Source organism: Drosophila takahashii, chromosome 3L (genome assembly GCF_030179915.1).
Source record: "Drosophila takahashii strain IR98-3 E-12201 chromosome 3L, DtakHiC1v2, whole genome shotgun sequence".
Classification (NCBI taxonomy): domain Eukaryota; kingdom Metazoa; phylum Arthropoda; class Insecta; order Diptera; family Drosophilidae; genus Drosophila; species Drosophila takahashii.
The window spans coordinates 23,874,542-23,893,428 of record NC_091680.1 but is presented as its reverse complement, the minus strand read 5'-3'; the positions used below and the strand labels follow the sequence as shown (position 1 = coordinate 23,893,428).

At 36.7% G+C, this 18,887-nt stretch overlaps 1 protein-coding gene across 1 annotated transcript in view; it reads right to left on the bottom strand.

Moving 5' to 3' along the window:
- fz (frizzled class receptor) overlaps nucleotides 1-8,195 on the bottom strand; it is a 120,627-nt gene extending 112,432 nt beyond the window's left edge. The window contains exon 1 of the mRNA XM_070215862.1: nucleotides 8,007-8,195. The gene's annotated coding sequence lies outside the window, so the exon portion shown is untranslated. The remainder of the gene's footprint in view (nucleotides 1-8,006) is intronic.
- Nucleotides 8,196-18,887: the final 10,692 nt, after the last annotated feature.

The following is an 18,887-nucleotide window of genomic DNA, read 5'->3' as shown; positions in this document are numbered from 1 at the left end:
TTTGCAGAAGAGTGCGAAATATCATTTAAATATAAATATAATTGTGAATAACTTTAACAGTCAAAGTTTATCGGTCCTTAAAGTATGTACTATGTACATTTCAATCTTAATACAAATTTAATTCAAGTATTTTTTGAAGACATTTTGCTGACCCTCACCTATTCCATTAATCCAACTAGACCTAAGCCCTCCTTTGGGACACTAAAATACTTTGCCCATTTTAGATGCACTCTGAACAAATTTGATTAGCATTCCCTTGACCAATTAACACAACTGACCCAACTTGATCCTCCAACGGGACCCGAAAAACCCAAATGCCTGACCCAAACCTGAGCTGAGCCACTTCAATTAGATTAAACTCATTTGCCTCGTAAACAGAAACTGGCCTTAGTTCTCCTTCCAGTTCTTTTTTTTATGGCCCTCTGTTGAGAATTTGCCACACGACTAATTTATGGGCGAGAGAGATTCGTTGTTGTGATGCATTTGCCACCTCGAAAAAAAGGGCCAAAACTACAGCTGAGGCCTGCCGAAAAAAGAAGAGGATAAAATGAAAAGTTTCATTGTAAAACGGAAGCCAAGCCGACAAACCCTCCTCCAAAAATATAACCCCCTCTTAAGCCTCCGGCAAGTTGCAACAAATTAAATATGGCGGCGGCAACATATCGTCTGGAAAAATGGCAGACCAAAACACAAACTAGCAACAGAGGCAAGCAAAAAAGCCAGGAACTTTTGCCAAAGGGTCAGGACGTGTGCTGACTGCGAAATTAACGCCACCTGATGGCCGAAACGTGTGGAAAGAGTCAAACAAAAGGGTCGGACCTTGGCCAAGGGTTGCGTTGCGCATACGCCACGTGGCCAGGAAAACATCAAACGGGGACTCGAGAAATGCGGTGAGGGCCACCCACCAAATTCAAGGTAGAGGCTATAACTAAGCGGAAGCAGTCATCCTTATAAAAGAGTAAAAAACATTGCAGGGCAAAAAAGAGCTCAGACAAATGAATGCACTTCTTTTAAAAGGATTAAAACTGTTAAATAAAAAGCTGCTGATGAACATAAAAAATTAAACTAAATATATATATGGGTTCTTACATTTTTAATAATTAAAGGGATAAAAATGTGTGTGTTGGCTTAACTTAAAAATGTATAACAAACTGCGTATTCCGACTTCTATAAAAAAGATAAGGGCGTGTTATTAAATGTAAATCACGTTATACCAAGCATTTTTTGCATTGCTTAATTTAAATTATTTCTTTAACATAAAACACATTCTTTTAAATTCAAATAGCCTGCAGTCCCCATCAATTATAAAATAATAATAAATACTAGGTATTCCTAAGTCACCCCTAAATCAAGAAAAAATTCCTATATCTTTTTTTTGTCCGGGTAGGACAAGTGCTTTGGTTATTCCCGAAGGACTCTGGAAAGTCCCAGCACAGGTTAGGGCATAATCATAACAAGCTCAAATATTTCTGGGGTAGCCCTGCAACATGAGACGCGTTTTCGGTTCGTTTTTCGCTTTTCCCGTCTGGCTTTGGCGTCTGGCAACTTTCGCTGAGGTGCTGCAGCGGGTTAAGGGGTGCAAAAGGGCAAAGAGATTGAGGTGAGTTAAGGAAGCGATGCAAAACAGCCGCAGACACACGCACACAGGCATAAACACACTTCCGCATCCGCCGGAAAGTTTTCTTATGTGTATGTGGCAAAAATACCTAAACATAATCGAGGGGTAGAAGACGGTGCGAATGGAGGGTGTAAAGGAAACAGGGAAGAAGGCAATGTTCCAGCATTTCCTGCCTACACTGAAATAAAAGAAGGCTTGCACTAACAAATTTATTTTAATTTTACCATTTAATCAAAATTAAACAAAACGAGGACGGAAGCTAACTTCGATCCTGACTATTGATCCTGATCAAGAATATATATACTTTATGGGGTCGGGAACGTCTCCTTCACTGCGTTACAAACTTCTGACCAAAATTATAATACCCTCTGCAAGGGTATAAAAATAAATAATAATAAAGGACTTTACTCACGCAGAGTTCTACTATTATTTGTATTATTATTAGTTTGTTTAATATAATTAATTAAATTTATATATAAATAAAAAAGTCAAATTTGTAGCAGTTTTGTAATTTGTACGTTATAAAAAATTTTATTTTATATTATTTTAAGTTTTTTTATTAAAAATTATTCTTTTAACTTCACATTTTTTTCTCTGGTTTTATATGCTTAAAAAATTATTGATTTTTACTTAAAGTTTCCCTCCGTGGGCTTTAACTCGAAAACTCGGCAAAAAGGGGCGGGTGTCAGGAGCAGGGGCGTGGCTTGGCTATCTAGGAATTTGTTGCGTAATTAAAAGCGCAACAGGGAGATTGTGGCGCCAGCCGAGGGGGGTGATATATGGAAGATAGGTAGCCATAACATTTGGAGCAGAAAATTAAATAAATTTGCATGTCAAATGCGCATTAAGAGCAACGCGGGAAAAGGAATTTTCCCCATGCCGATTTCCCCTTTTCTTCTTTTCTTTTTTATCCCATTTTATTTGTTGTACCTTTTCCTGATTGTGACAACGGGCGAAAAAGGATTTGCCACAGGACGAGACATGCAATCCAAAAAAAGACGGAGAAATGCGAGAAAGAGAAGTGAAAACAAAGGAATATGCAAACGAGCAATACCCCACATTTTCCGCCTACCCCCAAAAAAACACCCAGCAATCTCTGGAGGAACAACCAAAAACAACAAACAAATGTCAACAGAGACTGAGCTGAAAAAATTGTACAATTTTTTGTTGTGCGCAAATTAAATTAAAATGTTAAGTCAAGAGGGATGGCAAAGAGGGGACTGCAATTTTGTTGCTAATGATTTTGGCTTGTTTGGGGATTTTCAGTTTTCGCCAACAGCAAACAGTCAACGGAAAAACAAAACCAAAATGGAGCCGAAAAATACAAAATTCTAAAGAAATGTTAAGCCGGCTGGGAAAATGTATTCCCAGCCACTCCCACTCCATTTGCCCAGCACAAAAACCACAGTCAAAGAAAACAATGCAATTTTCCCTCAACTAAATTAGTTCATTGCTGGAGGGAAGAAGTGTAAGGAAATTGCTTGGAAAACTACTGGCGAATATGTCCAAAAGTGAGCATTAATTGGCCACGAAAAAGTTTGTAAACTCAAGCAGATAGGAAAAGAAAAACGGATAACCAAATTTTACATTTAAGCAGGGTTCGGAAAACAATACATATATGTATAGTACATTGAAATTTCTAACTATTTCTACTATTCCTTGTGTATTATACATGTATGAAATAAAATGTGAAGTATTCTATTTAAATAAAATACATACATGTATTTTATTTTGACATGTACATTAAGTCGTGTACTTTATTTTTGACGTGTACGAAATAATTTTGATTTCGTACATCACTGTTTTGTTTATACTTAACAGAGAATATGTCATTAGCTATTTCCCGTGATGCTGTTATATAAATGACCATATCTCCTAAAGAAATCGCGGTTTTTCATCTTATATGATAAAGCGCAATTGGTGATGCAGTTATACGAGTGAATATATACAATGGCCATCACCTTCTGAAGAATTGGCGGTTTTTTATCTTTTATGATAAAGCGCCATTGAGAATACTGTTATTCAAGTAAATATATAAATGACCATCACCTTCTGAAGAATTCGCGGTTTTTTATCTTGTATGATAAAACTTCTAGGTAATAGCGTTACGAGTAAATATACAAGTGACCATCATCTCCTCAAGAATTCGCGGTTTTTTACCTTGCATGTTAAATCTTCTAAGTGATAGCGCTGTTCGAGTAAATATGCAAGTGACCATTATCTCCTCAAGAATTCGCGGTTTTTGATCTTGTATAATAAAACCTCTAGTGATGGTGTAATACGAGAATTGCTCGTCGAGCAAATATATAAATGACCATCATCTTCTAAATTCTCGGTTTTACAAGTTTTTAATAAGAATGTTAAGTGTTAACATAACAGTGATGTACGAAATCGAAATTACTTCGTACACGTCAGAAATAAAGTACACGACTTAATGTACATGTCAAAATAAAATACATGTATGTATTTTATTTAAATAGAATACTTCACATTTTATTTCACACATGTATAATACACAAGGAATAGTATACTGTGCGTATCAATCATTTTCAAGTTTTTACATTTGTATAGTACTTTGTGTGTTATTTTCCGAACCCTGCATTTAAGTAGTTGAACACTTGGCACTTAAGATATTTTAACAATTATTTGTATATCTATAGAAACAAGAAAGGAAGCTACCTTCGGACAGCCGAAACCTATATACCCTTGCAGATAAAGTAAATACATATAGTTTAATGCTCACTCGGCGCAGTTCCAGGGATTCCAGATTCAGCGTGTCTATTTAAATTTTGTTTTTAAGTTGTCAAAAATCAAAACGCCTACTTCCTACAAAGTTACAATGAATTTTCTTATATTTGTTTGAATGGGAGCCTTAAGATATAGTGGTCCGATCCGGTCCGATAGACTCGGCTTTTGGTGCTGATCAAGCAAACATCTGACTGAAATTATAATACCCTCGCAAGGGTATTAAAATAATAAATAATACATTAGGTGAATTATACGTCAATTAAATATAAACATGTATTAGTTAGGTAATTTCTTTAAAAGTTAACAATGTTTCATTTGTTGAAAACTCTAATAATCATGCCATATTGGTAATACATCAATTTCTTTTTTACCATTAAAAGACATTTTCTATTAAACTTTAAAATTGATTTCGCCAAAATTTCCTCACTGTGATTATCCGACACAGTTTATAATCTCAATTGATTGCCATTTCACAATTGATAATTTCCCATAAAAATAAGTAGGTGAGCTCAACTATTAACCAACCATAAATCAGTCATTGAAAATGAATTACATTTAATTGCACATAAATATTCCCTATTGGCCCCAAATTGACTTGTCGAAATAAAAACAATAACAGAACGCATCGTAGCAAAAAGCATGAATAAACAATATTTAATAATAAACAAAGCTGCAAAAAAATACACCCATATGACAAATAAAATAACGAAATACATATGTTAATATGCTGCCCATCAATCAAACCAATCCAATTCCAACTCAAAGGGAAGCGAAACGAGTGCAAATATGTGTGAGCGAAAAAATATGCAAAGTATTTTTATGCGGAAAGTATTTTTATATTTTGCAAACATTATAAATCAATAAACGTGGAAATAAAAACTCCATGGCTGGCTCCATAAAATCATGCAGGATATTCCCGTACAAACAAAAGGGAGTAGCACGAGAAATTGTAAACAAAATTTGATGAAGGGCGAAAAAGTGAATCAAAGCTTGAGTTTAAACAAATATTTATGAGCCAGAAAATTGAGTTTTTCCCTTGGTGCAAAAAATAACTACTTGGCACTTGCCCCCTTTCGTCTGCTTGAGGGACAATAAAAAGCCCATTCCATATTGAGCCATTGACATGGCCATGTGTCTGTTGCCATGTTGCATTCATAGACTCCGACGTTGTCATGTTCTGGTGGCCCAATTTAATGTGCCATCAATTTTTAGCCCCTCCTAGCCGACTTCCCTCCTATCACGTCAAAGACCCCGGGCAGGCTGTAAAAAAAGGAGGCAGACCAAAGAGATGGCTGCGCCTTACATTGCTCCAAGGAGCCCTTCCTCCGTGTCACCTAAAATGCCATCAGCAAAATTGGAAAAATTCCCTCATATATGTATATAGTATATATAAACAGGCTGAGAATACGACAACTTCGATTGCGACTGCGATTCTTGGCTATAACTAGCATTGACATCTTGGCCCCCCTCCTCGCAAAGATCCCATATTCGAGGGGTGAGGATATCGAAAGGCCTGGCAGTTTGAATCGAGGATATTGAGGCCTTATCTCCGTCTGTATTTGCGAATAAAACTGTGTGCGTGCTAGTCAGGTTAGATGAGAAGTTAAGGAATGCTCCGTTCAGGATTTGAATGCCTCGAGCACAATTGCTGATGAGTATAATAAAAACCAGGCCAAGGTAATGCGTATAGGGTAATATATAGGTTAGTCAACCCAGCTGTGCTCACAAATACTTATTGTATTTGGAAAAACGTTTAAGTAGCCAATTTGACTTTAAGGAAAAGTACACTTGTTTTGCCTTTACTTATCTAACCGATAAACCTCACAGAAATAAATATTGCTAAGTAAGTTTAGAAATTAAAAAATAAGAACAAGTTATGCATATAATGGTTGCAATAGCAGCCGAAATTTGTAAATAAATTATTTTAAATTTAGTAATAATATTGTAAGGCTTTTAATATTATATTGGAATGTCTAACTACTTAACCAAAAGGGCAAATAAGTAAGACGTTAAAGCAAATTAAGATATAGTTACGCCCTTCAACGACTTCCTTTGAGCTTTTCCCGTAAAGGTTCGAAACCTATTCACCCTCCGAAATTCCCTTATCAACTTACACTTGGCTGAAACGCAAAGTAACTCGACAGGCAGGAACTATCTGAGAACCAACAAATTCCGGCAAGATATGGCACTCCCTTGGTAATCTACTTTAAGTGTGAAAGACAACCCCTACTGCTCAACCCCCAAGTGACAAATTCTTTTTACACCGTGCGTGCCAATGGCCTCCGGCTAAATAAAAGACATTGCCTGAAGTTGAGCATTTGACGCTTTTTAGGCCTGACTACTTCGTCACCGAACCAACCCCCACCAACCCAACCCACGCCAAAATACACACTAAATGCACATAAAAAACCAAGACTTTCTCCCTGGCTTTCACCCAAAATTCCCTTTCGGCCTGCAACTCAACCAATTTGCGATAAAAATAAAACATATTGCTCAATAGACAACAGCCAGGAGAAGGCCAAAAAGTGACTTTAGGACGGGAGGAGATCGGAAGGCATGGCTGAGCGACGAGGGATTTCCCACAGTGCCACACGTCGTATACGCGATGCGGGCGAACTGGAGGCAAAGGGCGGGAAAAACTTTCACAGTTGCAGTTGTCACGTGCCGCATTTGCTACCTAAACATTTTTACTCGACTCGATTTGTATTTTCCGTTTTCCTGCTGCTATTTTCTTATGTATTTTACTTGGTTTTTTAAAAGGCAGTGGAATAGAAAGAGGCAGCTTGGAATCTTGCTCCCAAAATTTCGCTTTTAGCCTTTCTTTCTTAAAATGATTTCACATATTTTCAAAGGCACACATGACAAATGTAAAAGTATTTCAAGTGAATAAAATATAGACAATGGTGAAATCTTTAAAAAAAAAATTAGAGACAAAAAAAATATTAAAAAATAAAATAATACAAACAAAATTATTATATATTTTAGTTATAACCTTTTAACCTTCAATTTAAATGCTTTTTTCGGAGAATTTTGGTTAGTTTTAATAATTTTGTTTAACTATTGTTTATCCGAATATATATTACTGAAAAATTAAATTTATCAATTAGGCTTCACTAAACCTTTTAAAAATGTTATTTCAAAACGTGCAATAAAGCCTTAAATTACCTCGTGTAACTCGTGTTTTTATGTCCATGCAAGCAAAAGTTTCGACGAGAAGAAGAATTTGTACCCACTGAATGGATGGCTAAAAGTTTTCGGCAATGGGGCATGCATTTGCAGCACGGTGAGGTTTTTTTAGGGGGAGGGTGCATTAAAATTCATACAAAACACGAATGCATCTGCCGTTGCATCTGCATGGGGATTACATTTCATTTATCGATTGATTTGAGAGGCATTGCCAAAGTTGGCCCATAAACTTTTGTCTGCGTCAGGTGAGTTCCTAGTTAAATCACTCGATTGCATTTCCATTTGCATGTGTGTTGCGGACTGCAGTTGCAACTTTCCTACTTTCAATCTATTTTCGTATTAGACTGGCAATTTGATGCACAAATCGGATAATTCAATAAGCCCCAAAGTTCTTTGCCATATCATGAGGAAACGATGTGAGAGATACAATAGTTACATTTGTCAGACAACTTACCTCACATTTTTGTTTTTCAGAGTTCCTGTGCGTTTTTTTCGGTAAACACTTTGAATTTGCAATTCATTTCCAGCCTTTCATTGGCTTTCCACCGGCTCAGGGAAAGTCCCGTCTGAGCGTGAATAATTCATCTAGCCTGAGTTGTAGGCACAGCTTGAGACTGATGCTAAAATATTAGTCGGGCATATTCAGGTAGCTTCTGCCATAATCACTCAAAAGCATTAAACATGATAAATGGCAACCCAACCCTCTTTTTCATACGGCCACCCAACTTCACCGCTTTTAGTGTCCTGGGGTATCATAAATTTTGTTCGGTGCCTGACATATGTTACATATATGCACAAGTTTTGGGGAGTATCTTTCTCGTTTTCGGGGTACCTCAGCAGTGGCTTTAAGTAAACTAGAACATAAATTGTCATACTCTGAAGCTATAAATATACAAATACAAAGTTAAATTATTCGAATATATTTTTAAAAATATTAAAGGAAATAAAGTAGTGAAATATCTCATCGGGACATTAAAAAGTAATAAATTAAATTAGAAATTTAGTTTTTGCTTTATTTTTTTCCATGCGGATTTGGAAATTGGTTTTCATTTCCATAATTTGCCAGCCAGCTGTTGTTCTTCGTTGCAAACCCAATCAACGAGAACTTTATCCATAAAAATCCCTCAAATATAACCCCAAAGCTGGGACCCGAAAAGGAGCCTCTTGTAACCCTTTTTTCAATGGTTTTTTTCTGGACCTCAGCACTCCAATTTATGGCTGAAAGCTGCCAACAAGCTAGAAGAAAGGAGGAACAGTGGCAGCCATATGTTCCAAATTGACCACAGGATCATAAATTTTGGGATTTAACATGTGAGACGGCAGTCCAGAGAGCTGACCACTGTCCAGCCAACGTATATATAGATTATATATATATATATATATATAGAAAATATGGAAAACTCTATGTTGAGGGCAGCTCAAAGCATCTTCGACTGCTACTTCAACTTCTGCGTGCATAAAACATGAATTAAGGTAATGAAAATTTATTGACTGCTCGCTCTCAGCGTGCTCATAAAACTTACAAGGTCATTAAGAATGCATGGCTAGGGAAGGTTCGGTTTAACTTACATATACATTTACCCCCCTCTCATGCCCGCCCCCCCCGAAATATCATTTTAATCTAAGCAATAAAAATTGGAAGAAAAAAAACATAAATGTTTATATATATTTTTCCGCTGCATTTTTCACACCATTTTGTGCAGAACTTAAAAAACAAATTTGGTCGATTTTCTTGTAGGTTTTTTTTTGAGAACAATTTTTCATGCTCGCCGCTATGGAAAATCGTTTTCCAATCACGTAAACACAGCTGGAATTTTATTGCTGCGTGTTTTATTAAAAAAGCGAAAAGGAAAAACAGAAGAAGCTTCGAGGGAGGCGGCGAGGGAGATCCCAAAATCGTTGGACGCATTTTCGCAGAGCGTTGTAATAATAAAAGTTTTCCGCGAGGGAGGAAAATGTGGAAAGCCACCGCAGGACAGGGACCGAAATCTGGCACCGAGCGAGTGCAAGCTACAGATGCACAGAGATATATGTTCATATATCCTTTGGGTTTTCGTGGGGCGTTTGGGGCAGACCATATAAATCAACCCAAAAGCGCACACACTTATTTGCCGCTCTGCGGCACTATGAAGTCCCGAGTTGCGCTTTACTTTTTTTTTGAGCCAGAGTCCTCTGGTTTAGGGTATTACGGATCGGTTTGTAGTGCCAACTGTGGGTGGTCCTTCAAGCCTTTTATGTACATGTAGATCATGGGATTGCCGGAGTAAGGTAATTGCTGGTTTTATTCTATAAACAGTGCGTTTCAACTACTTTGGAATTCTCACAGAAAGTTTTTTTTTCCGGATTTATATAAGTATGAATGTTATTTTTCCAATAAAAAACATTCGGACTTAGAACCCATATCAGTATAAAAGAAAAATTAACAGTAATTTTAAATTGTTTAATTTTACAAAGAAGAATATAAATTCTCACCTAATTAAATAATCACCTAATTAGGCAAATTTTTTGAAATTTATATTTTAATAATATAATATATATATATTTTTTTTTTGTGACTAGTGCATTAATTTATAAGGAATTCCTTGTAGCACTGGGAAATAAGAAAGAAAGAAATAAACTAAATTAAATTAAATTATAGCTATTATAATTATATATAAGAATATTATATTGTATTATTAAATATATAATTATATAAAGTAATCAATAAAAGTAAAAATTTAAAAAGCTGAGTGAGTTTTAGAAAATATATATTTAACAAATTTTCCAAGTCATATAAGGTGAGGATTTATATTTTTGTTTGTAAAATGAAATAAGTGTAAAATAATTATATAATATAATATTTAATATAAATAATTAGCCATTGAAGTGTAACTATTATTTAAATTTAATATTAATAAATATGTTTAAAAAAATAAATTCTTGAAAATCAATACTATTCTAGGTATCCATGCTTTTGTTCGTATCTGATTTTAATTACTTTCCGGAATTTTTACACCTTACAAAGAGCATTCAATTTTCAACAACTCAGCCATCCATTGTCTTATATTTTTATTATGTTTTTTCTTTGGGTTTTACTGATTGTATTTTTGGTGGTGGAAGAGGAGTGGCAGCTGTTGCTACTTTCGCTGGTGCATGTTGCCTTGAATCCTTCGCTGCACAGCGAAACAGTTTTCCCATTTTTTTCGCCCGCTACCCTTGCATTTATTTATCATATTCTTGCTTTTGTTTCACGGGGTCGAGGGCGGGACTGGGCCAACGGGTCGCATGATGAATGCAGTGGGCATTAGAGGAAAGAGCGTGCGGTCCGTGGCAGTGACCAGGGAATTTATTTGTTTTGTACTTATGGTGTCATAAAATTGTTTTAAGGCCAACTTAAATAAAAATACAGAATGCTGAAAGCGGAGAAAGGCAAAAGACTGAAGCAAGTGGCGCAAAAAGTGCAAGAAAAAAGCAGAGCGGCAAAGGAGCGGGGCAAAAATCAAATGGTCACTGGGGAGAAAAGCGGGAAGTGCTCGGAAAATGCATGGCATGTCGTTTCCTGCTTATTTTCTAAATTGAAAATACTTTGCGTTATAATTTTTCAATGCTAGCGTCTTCAGGGGAAAGAAAATGGCAAATGGGTTTAGAATTAAAATGCGCAAAAAAATTGATAAAGAAAACAGACATATTTAATGCTGTATGAAGAATGAGGAGAAAATACCAATTCAAATTAATAGCTGAGAATAAAATATTATACCTTCATAACTATCATGCAATCAGTGGCGGACCCAGGATTTATTTGTGGGGGGTGATATCAGAACAATTTTTTTGTTGCATACTTTTTTAATACCAAAATATCTTTCATTTTTCGCCCGAGTGGGGTGACATATTAACCATATTACCCCCCGTGGATCCGCGCATGCATGCCATACCTTTGTCGAATTAAATATTAACTTACTAATTTTAGTTATATGTAATTTGTCAGGTATTCATGAAATGATTAATTAATATAAAACAAAAGAGAACGCTATAGTCGGGTTGGTGTCCCGACTATCTAATACCCGTCACTCAGCTAAAGGGAGTGCGAGGGAGATGGATATAGCACATTCTTTTGATTACGCATAACTTTTTGATGAATGGTCCGACTTGATACATTTCGGTAGGTATAAATATACACAACAAAATTGCATTGGAAATCTTTAAAGGTGTGAGCCCCAGACACATTTTTGGGCAATTGTGGGCGTTAGAGGGGCGTGGCCCTCGGCTGAAATAAATTTGCGCTGCGTAGGAAGCCCAAGAATATGGGTGGGAAATCTCAACCTTCTAGCTTTTGTAGTTTCCGAGATCTCAGCGTTCATACAGACAGACAGACGGTCAGACAGAAGGACAGGCAGACGGACATGGCTAGATCGACTCGGCTAGTTAAGAATATCAAGAATATATATACTTTATGGGGTCGGAAACGCTTCCTTCTAGCTGTTACATACTTTTGCACGAATACAATATACCCTTTTACTCTACAAGTAACGGGTATAAAAAGCCTTTCAGTTAATTAATTCTAACATATTAATATGCCTAATATGGCATGCATGTACTGAGATTTAATATGGCTCATAAATACAAATTAACAACAAGTTTTACATAATCTGTTATTGACAGTTATTATGACGCGAGTTTCCATTCTAATTACATCCTTTGTATATTGTAGTCTATTTCATTTAATATGTATTATTTATACTTTATATATATTTATTTATTTTCCGTTATTAATAAGCTTTTTACTCTTTCAGTTACGAGGGCTTTCTTGAAATTTCTCCACTCGTTATGGATACAATTAACCCTGACTTGGTTTAGATTCTACCTTCTTTTGAATTCCTCTTTTATTCCATTTCGACACAAGACCCTTGCCAAGGAATTCATAGCCCATAACCAACCTGAAACCACTTTGGCTGAGGACCCACCTTTTTGCTCTCTTCTTCCCTTCATTATATTTATATTATATGGCGAGTGGGTAGAAAATTCTTTTGGAATTCCTGCCCTTGGGCTGCATTAGATATTTCGCTAAGCTGCATAATGAAATGTTTGCAAGTGCTTAGCAATGCAAATTCGCGGGCCCTCAGGTGTGGACGGTGGTCCAAGATCCGGGGAAAATAGATGGCACCTCTCCTCTCGAGCCCGCACAAATTATCTAATTAAAGCAGCAGGAAATTCCTAGCCACTGTCAGCAGCTGAGGCTTAGGCCAGGCTTTAAACATTCTATGCAAATAATCCACAAAGGAAAAGTTACAAATTCTGCACCACTCGTGGGTTCAGGGGGGACAAATTATGCAAAGGACCAACTTTCAGTTGCAGCTATCTGAAAACGCCACTAAGCAGCTTTAAGTGTCTGTCAATGTCATATTTTTTGCGAAGCTTACAGCAATTTTTTGGTGCTTCATACTTGTACTAGCTGATAAGCTTAAAACAAATGCAAAGACCCAAAAGGAGGAGACAAAAAATAACATGGAATATAAAAAAGGGGAAAGAAGTTGGAAAGGGTGAATATCGCATACGCTTTGAGGAAAATAATGTTTTGCAGGATACTTAATCCTTAATAATAAAGTGAAATAAAATTAAATTCTGTAGTAATACAAATTTGAAAATATGCACAGTTCCGCCATTCATTGTAGATAATTATAATTATAATAATTATACGTAGTAATTTATTTATTTCATTATATATTCTTTGGTTTTGAGGTCATTAAAAAATACATAGGAATTATTTATAATCGCTTGGCTAAAATATTTACAATTTAGGATTACGAAACCTTAAAATTATTTTCAGTGATTAAGATCTTTTAAGCAAAGTTTATACTCCAGGTATAGCAAAATCTAAAAATGGGGCAAATGATAAAGTTTTACTGCCAACACGAGGATAAAGAGGAAGTTCAAGCAGAAGGTGGATTCGTTTCGATGTTCCTTCTATTCCCCTCGATTTCTGTCGGACCTACTTCATAATTAAGTAATCTCCTCGACTATGCAGCTCACCTTAAGCTGCCAACTGGGAGAACGACTTGGAATCGCAGGGGACTGAAGACTGGAGACTTGGCGACTGGGACAACTGGTTTTCACACCATAACGGAGCTTTGAGACAAACTGGCAACATGAATGAGCTGGCTAACCGAAAAACGAAAAAAAAAATTAAATTTAAGGCAAATTTTTCACTGAGGCTGGCAGAGAATAAGAACCAGAGACTAGCGACTCCAACGGTAGCCGAAGTCCGCACTGCAGGCATCCCAATCACAATCAGTGAGTGTGCGATGCAGAACAGGCAAGTATACACTGCAAGAATCATTTTCTCAAGTGAAAATGATGGCAGTTACATGCGTGGCTCAGAATGTGATTAAATGGTTCTAACGAAGAAGGAATCGATTAAATTTGTGTTCTCACCCATTAATTCCATCACCTGGGAGAAACTTACGGGGATTTTAAGCTCAGATTGCATTGATTCAAAATCTTCGACGATATCAAGTTGCACCGTACATTTAATAATCTATTCCTTTGTCCATTTCTAATGTGGACTGGTTAAAGGGAAATAAAAAGGAGGACAATAAGCCAAAAATAATTAATTTTTTCTGAAGCATCCGGTGATTTTGTGTAACTACTCATGTGAGGCAAAGACAACACCCGTTTGCAAAATAAAATTATCAAAATGCTAGGAAAAAGAGCGCTCTCTGATAAAGAAAAGTGGAAAAAAATGTGGTATTCAAAAAGTTTCGAAATGTTCTTAAAATTCCCCAACTACTAAATCCCAGATTCTTAGCTGTTAAATACAGTACATGTTATGAATTAAAATTAGTGTATATTGGAATCTTTAAAATAACAAAACAAAATGTTTTATTTTTCTGTGTGTATACGAGAGGACCCAACTGAGCATATCTTATTACCTCTGCAGAGAGAAGTGGGGGAATTATATTACCAAGTAGCCAAGGCAACTTTAACTGCCTCTCGCTTTGACTTTGACACATGTTATGAAATTTGAATAGATCACCGCGAACATTACGGCCAGAGTGGAGTTAAGAGGTGAGAGGAGCACATCATGATGCAGCAAAAACCTGAACATTTTACAACTTGATTTCTTTTTTCGAAAATATATCCCGTGAGTTCTCCAAGAGGAACATCTGTACAATGAGTTAACATGAATTGAGTGCCAGTTAAATAAAGCCGTTTGCTTGTAGAGATTTTGGAGGGGGGCAAATTATGGAAAGTGGAAATATATTGAAAAATTGAATTGAAAACGGGAGGGGGCAAAAGGCTGAGATAAGAATTTATTCTTAAAGAATGCCAAACGAGAGAAATGTTATTAAAAGAATAGTAGGATCTTGAAGAAATCAATATCAGATTTATTATTTGCTTGAAACTATGAATACAGAAAAGGTATTTTTAATAACTTTTCTAAATTTCTATAAGATTCTTTTAAATTCAAGAACACTATCAAAATGTTAAAAATAGAACAAGACACTAATTTTTTATCAAACATCTTCCAAGTCTGAAAAGTGCCATTAAATGTCCATCAAATTCAGCCCCACCCATCGCTTAAGTCCATGCAAACCCGCAGCTTGGGTACTCGCTTATTTTTTAAAGTCCCACCTCAGTGGAGTACGTTCAACCTGAACTCCACGCAGGTCCATCAGCAGGACAGTGACCGTCAGTGCACCTAGGGGCAGCATTATCTAATCAGTTGGGGCTAAGGCTTTTGCAGAGACTTGCACTTAACCCATTAGCCGCAATTGCCACAGCAACTAGGTGCAACGAAAGATGGAAAAAAAAGGTTATGACCGTAAGCCGAGTGAGCTCTGTGCGCGAGTCAATAATTTTCATAACTGCCGCTTAATTGAGACATTAGCCATAATTGGTCCTAAGTGAGTGTAATACAAGCGACAAAAGCAGGCACATCCATTTAAGCGCAGCGAAGTGTTAAGGCAGCGATAAAACAAAACAGAAACGAAATCGGAAAGGAGGACATTGCCTTTAACATAGTTCAGTTTTCCTATTTTACACTGAGGAAAAAACAGTGTGTGAGCTCAATAACTGATTTAAACCCAAATGAATAAATGTAACCAAATAAAATTGATTTTATAACTTATTTGATATAATCTTTATATATTCTCTAATATTTTCTGTATATATTATATACAAATTTTTGTTAATGTACAGGGGTTTTTGAACCCCAACATACAGGGTGCTTCTGCTCGCCTGGGCGTGAAATTGGCAGAGGGGTGAAATCAAAGCCAAGTGGCCAAGTGTGTGGCAGGCAAAATGTGTCAATAAATTATTTCAGCCTGGCTTTCGCTCAGGTGTTAAATTGTCTCCCTGCAGAAAAGGGGTTAGGGCTATATCCAACCCCCTAGGACCTCCTATACATCGATGATTTGTCAGCGCACGTGTTGCACATGTCAGCTGCGTAAATAAGCGGGAAATTGGCCAGCAGTAAAAGGAAAGCGGCCAAGACAGGAGAAAGTCAAGACCCTCGCTCAGTCGTTGAGCCATGAACATTTTATACAACACTTGGCGACACTTCCCTTCTCATTTTCCCCCCAAGTTACCAAATTCCAATCAGTTCCTCTTTGGCTCACTTGTCGTATGAGTGATTTATTGCCTCTGACTCCTCTTGACCATCGCCTGAATCGAACTCAAATAATAAAGTTGAAATTAGTTGCGGTCCGAAATGGAAATGGCCAAATTGGAATTGCAATAGTTTTATGGCAAAAAACGCACAAAAACAAAGCGAGAGGAAACAATAAAATTGATGAATCGCATAATACGAGTAAGGTTGTGGACTTTTGGGGGGAAACATTTTGTGGCCAAGTTCGGTTTCGGTTGGGTAAACTTTATCCAGGAGAGAAGCGGCGATTGTTATCGGTGGCAGATGAAACTTGGTTAGGTAAACAGCAGAATTACTGTTCTAAATATAAATTCGAATGAAATCAGAACGAATTGAATATGTTTTTATTATTTAAACTGGTTTGCTTTTTGCAAGGAAAATATTAGTTTTCATTTAGCATTTAGTTTTCTGACAAATATGAAAGAAAACAATTTCATAGATTTAGAATGCTATCTTATGCTTATCAATTAAAACAAAAATTAAGTTTCCATAAATTTCAAGTTTACGCAACGCATAGTTCGATCTGATCGTCTTGCATATAGTACATCTGGTGAATGCCAACATCCTGCCCATTCAAACCATTCATCAACGCATGGTCATAAAATTTGAGCACCCAACTGGACGACTCCTCCCTATGATAAAGAGGCTACCGGATTGGTTATTGGGGCCCAAAGCTTTAATTTAACCGCAGGCTGGGCAGTCTACTCCGTAACAACTTCGGCCTACACCCAATCCCACATGGAGCGACTCCAATAGCTGAGCTCTTCCTGGGCAACTTCAGTCGGCCATATGTGTTGAGTGATAAAGAACATGTTAATGGCTTTTAATCAATTTACGATTTTTCCTTTTTCCTATATACATTTTTTTTTTTTTTTTTTTTGTGGCTCACTGGGCTGTGATGTAATATGTAATGCGAAATTGATATTGCTATGACAAGACCGGAGGAAAGATGCGGTGGATGGGGCGACTTTCCACGAGATTTTCTACATATTTTAATGATAGTTTAATTTGCGGCAATTAAAACGGTCTACACCAGTCGACTCTCCAGCGATTACGTAATCAGTGAGAGAAGACAACAACAAGTAACAGCACCAGAAGAAGCTCTTCTCGGCGGGTCTTGCATAATGATCAGTCTTCTCAGCAGTGCTGTTAACCTTAGAATGTGGCTAAATCTATTTTACTTGGTAATATATTTTAAAAAAAAATTATATATATAGAGAATAAAGGATATTTACTAAAACTTTCTGTAAAGCCCTAACGGTATTTGTTTCGTAATTTGAATTCTTTTTTCTATATTATTTGATTAGAAAATAGTAGTAATTTTTATACAATTCCTAAATGGAAAGAACAAGTCAGCTATAACTTTTAAATAGCAAAGTTGGCATCACAGCTCCTCTTCCTCCGATTCCCAAATGATTTCCGCTGCTGGCTTGCGCTTTGGCTTCCTGACTTGGCATCGATCTCGAGCCCACCTGGCTGGGCTCGGATGGGATGGCCCCAAATGACTCTGGCTAGGACCCCAGCTCCAACCAGTTATCTGGGAGCCAGCATCTTGGCAGCCATCCATGGCATTCGAAAGCGTCGAGTTGCGGCGACAGCAACTTGATATGCAGACAAGGAAGACAAAGTGGCAGGATCGTCAATTAATTCGCTAGATGTTGATTGATTTCCAACAGATAAAAACCCTCGAAAGCCTAAGTGTATAAATGAAATGTGATTCCGAAGCCCTGATTTGTGTAATTATCATCGGCTGGAAATTTTCATTCCTAAAAATTACGAGTATACTATACTAACTTCTTAAAAGGTTCCCTAGATCTTAACTAATATTTTAATATTTTTTGTATACATTAAAGGTTAAAAAATTTTATTATCGACAAATTTAGGAAGCTCTCGGTTTTCTTTTGAAGAAAATTATTGTAAATAATAACCGAGTGGCCTTTGGAGTCCGTTCCCCAGCTATTCGTACATTCCCGCTCTTGATTGATCCATTTATAATGGGCACATAATTACAGTTCCATTAACATCAAAGCCCTGGGCAATAGCCACACTTTCCTCTATCGGTTGCACACCAGATTTCAATCTACGAGATTCTTCCGCGGCTTGTTTGGCCAGTTGCATAATAAGCGTTTGTCGTGTTCGGGGTGTGTTCGCCCAAATTGTCGCGTTAATTGATATTAAATGGGCAGCTTAAGTATCCTTCCTTTGATGATTGACTGCAAGGAGTTGATGAATGGGTGCCGTAATGGTCACAAGATTGGACTCAATTGATAGGGCTCTTGTAGAATACCATATGCAAAATATTATACGAAGAATCGCTGCGGCCGGAATGTAGATAATATCTTAATGAGATAGTAAATGTCTTTATAACTTCAAAGGAACGTAAAAATAAGATTTTTACAAATCGAGGATTTATTTTGAATAATCTGTGATAAGAAAAGGCATTGTGTAAGAATTAAAAATTGTGTAATACAACCTATAATTAACTTTAATATAAACCATTTTCAGTTATTATTATGAACGAAATCCTGGGACTCCCAACTGGTTTTCGTATTTACAATTCAATAACGCATTTCTGGAGCTGGGTCCACAATTTTCAAAGACCCGTAATAATTCGCCCATTGATCTACAATTTATAGCTTGCCATTCGCTTAATCCCTTTGCCAGTTCAACTTTAAACGCGGAATTTTAAATCGTCCAACTGTCGCAGCTCAT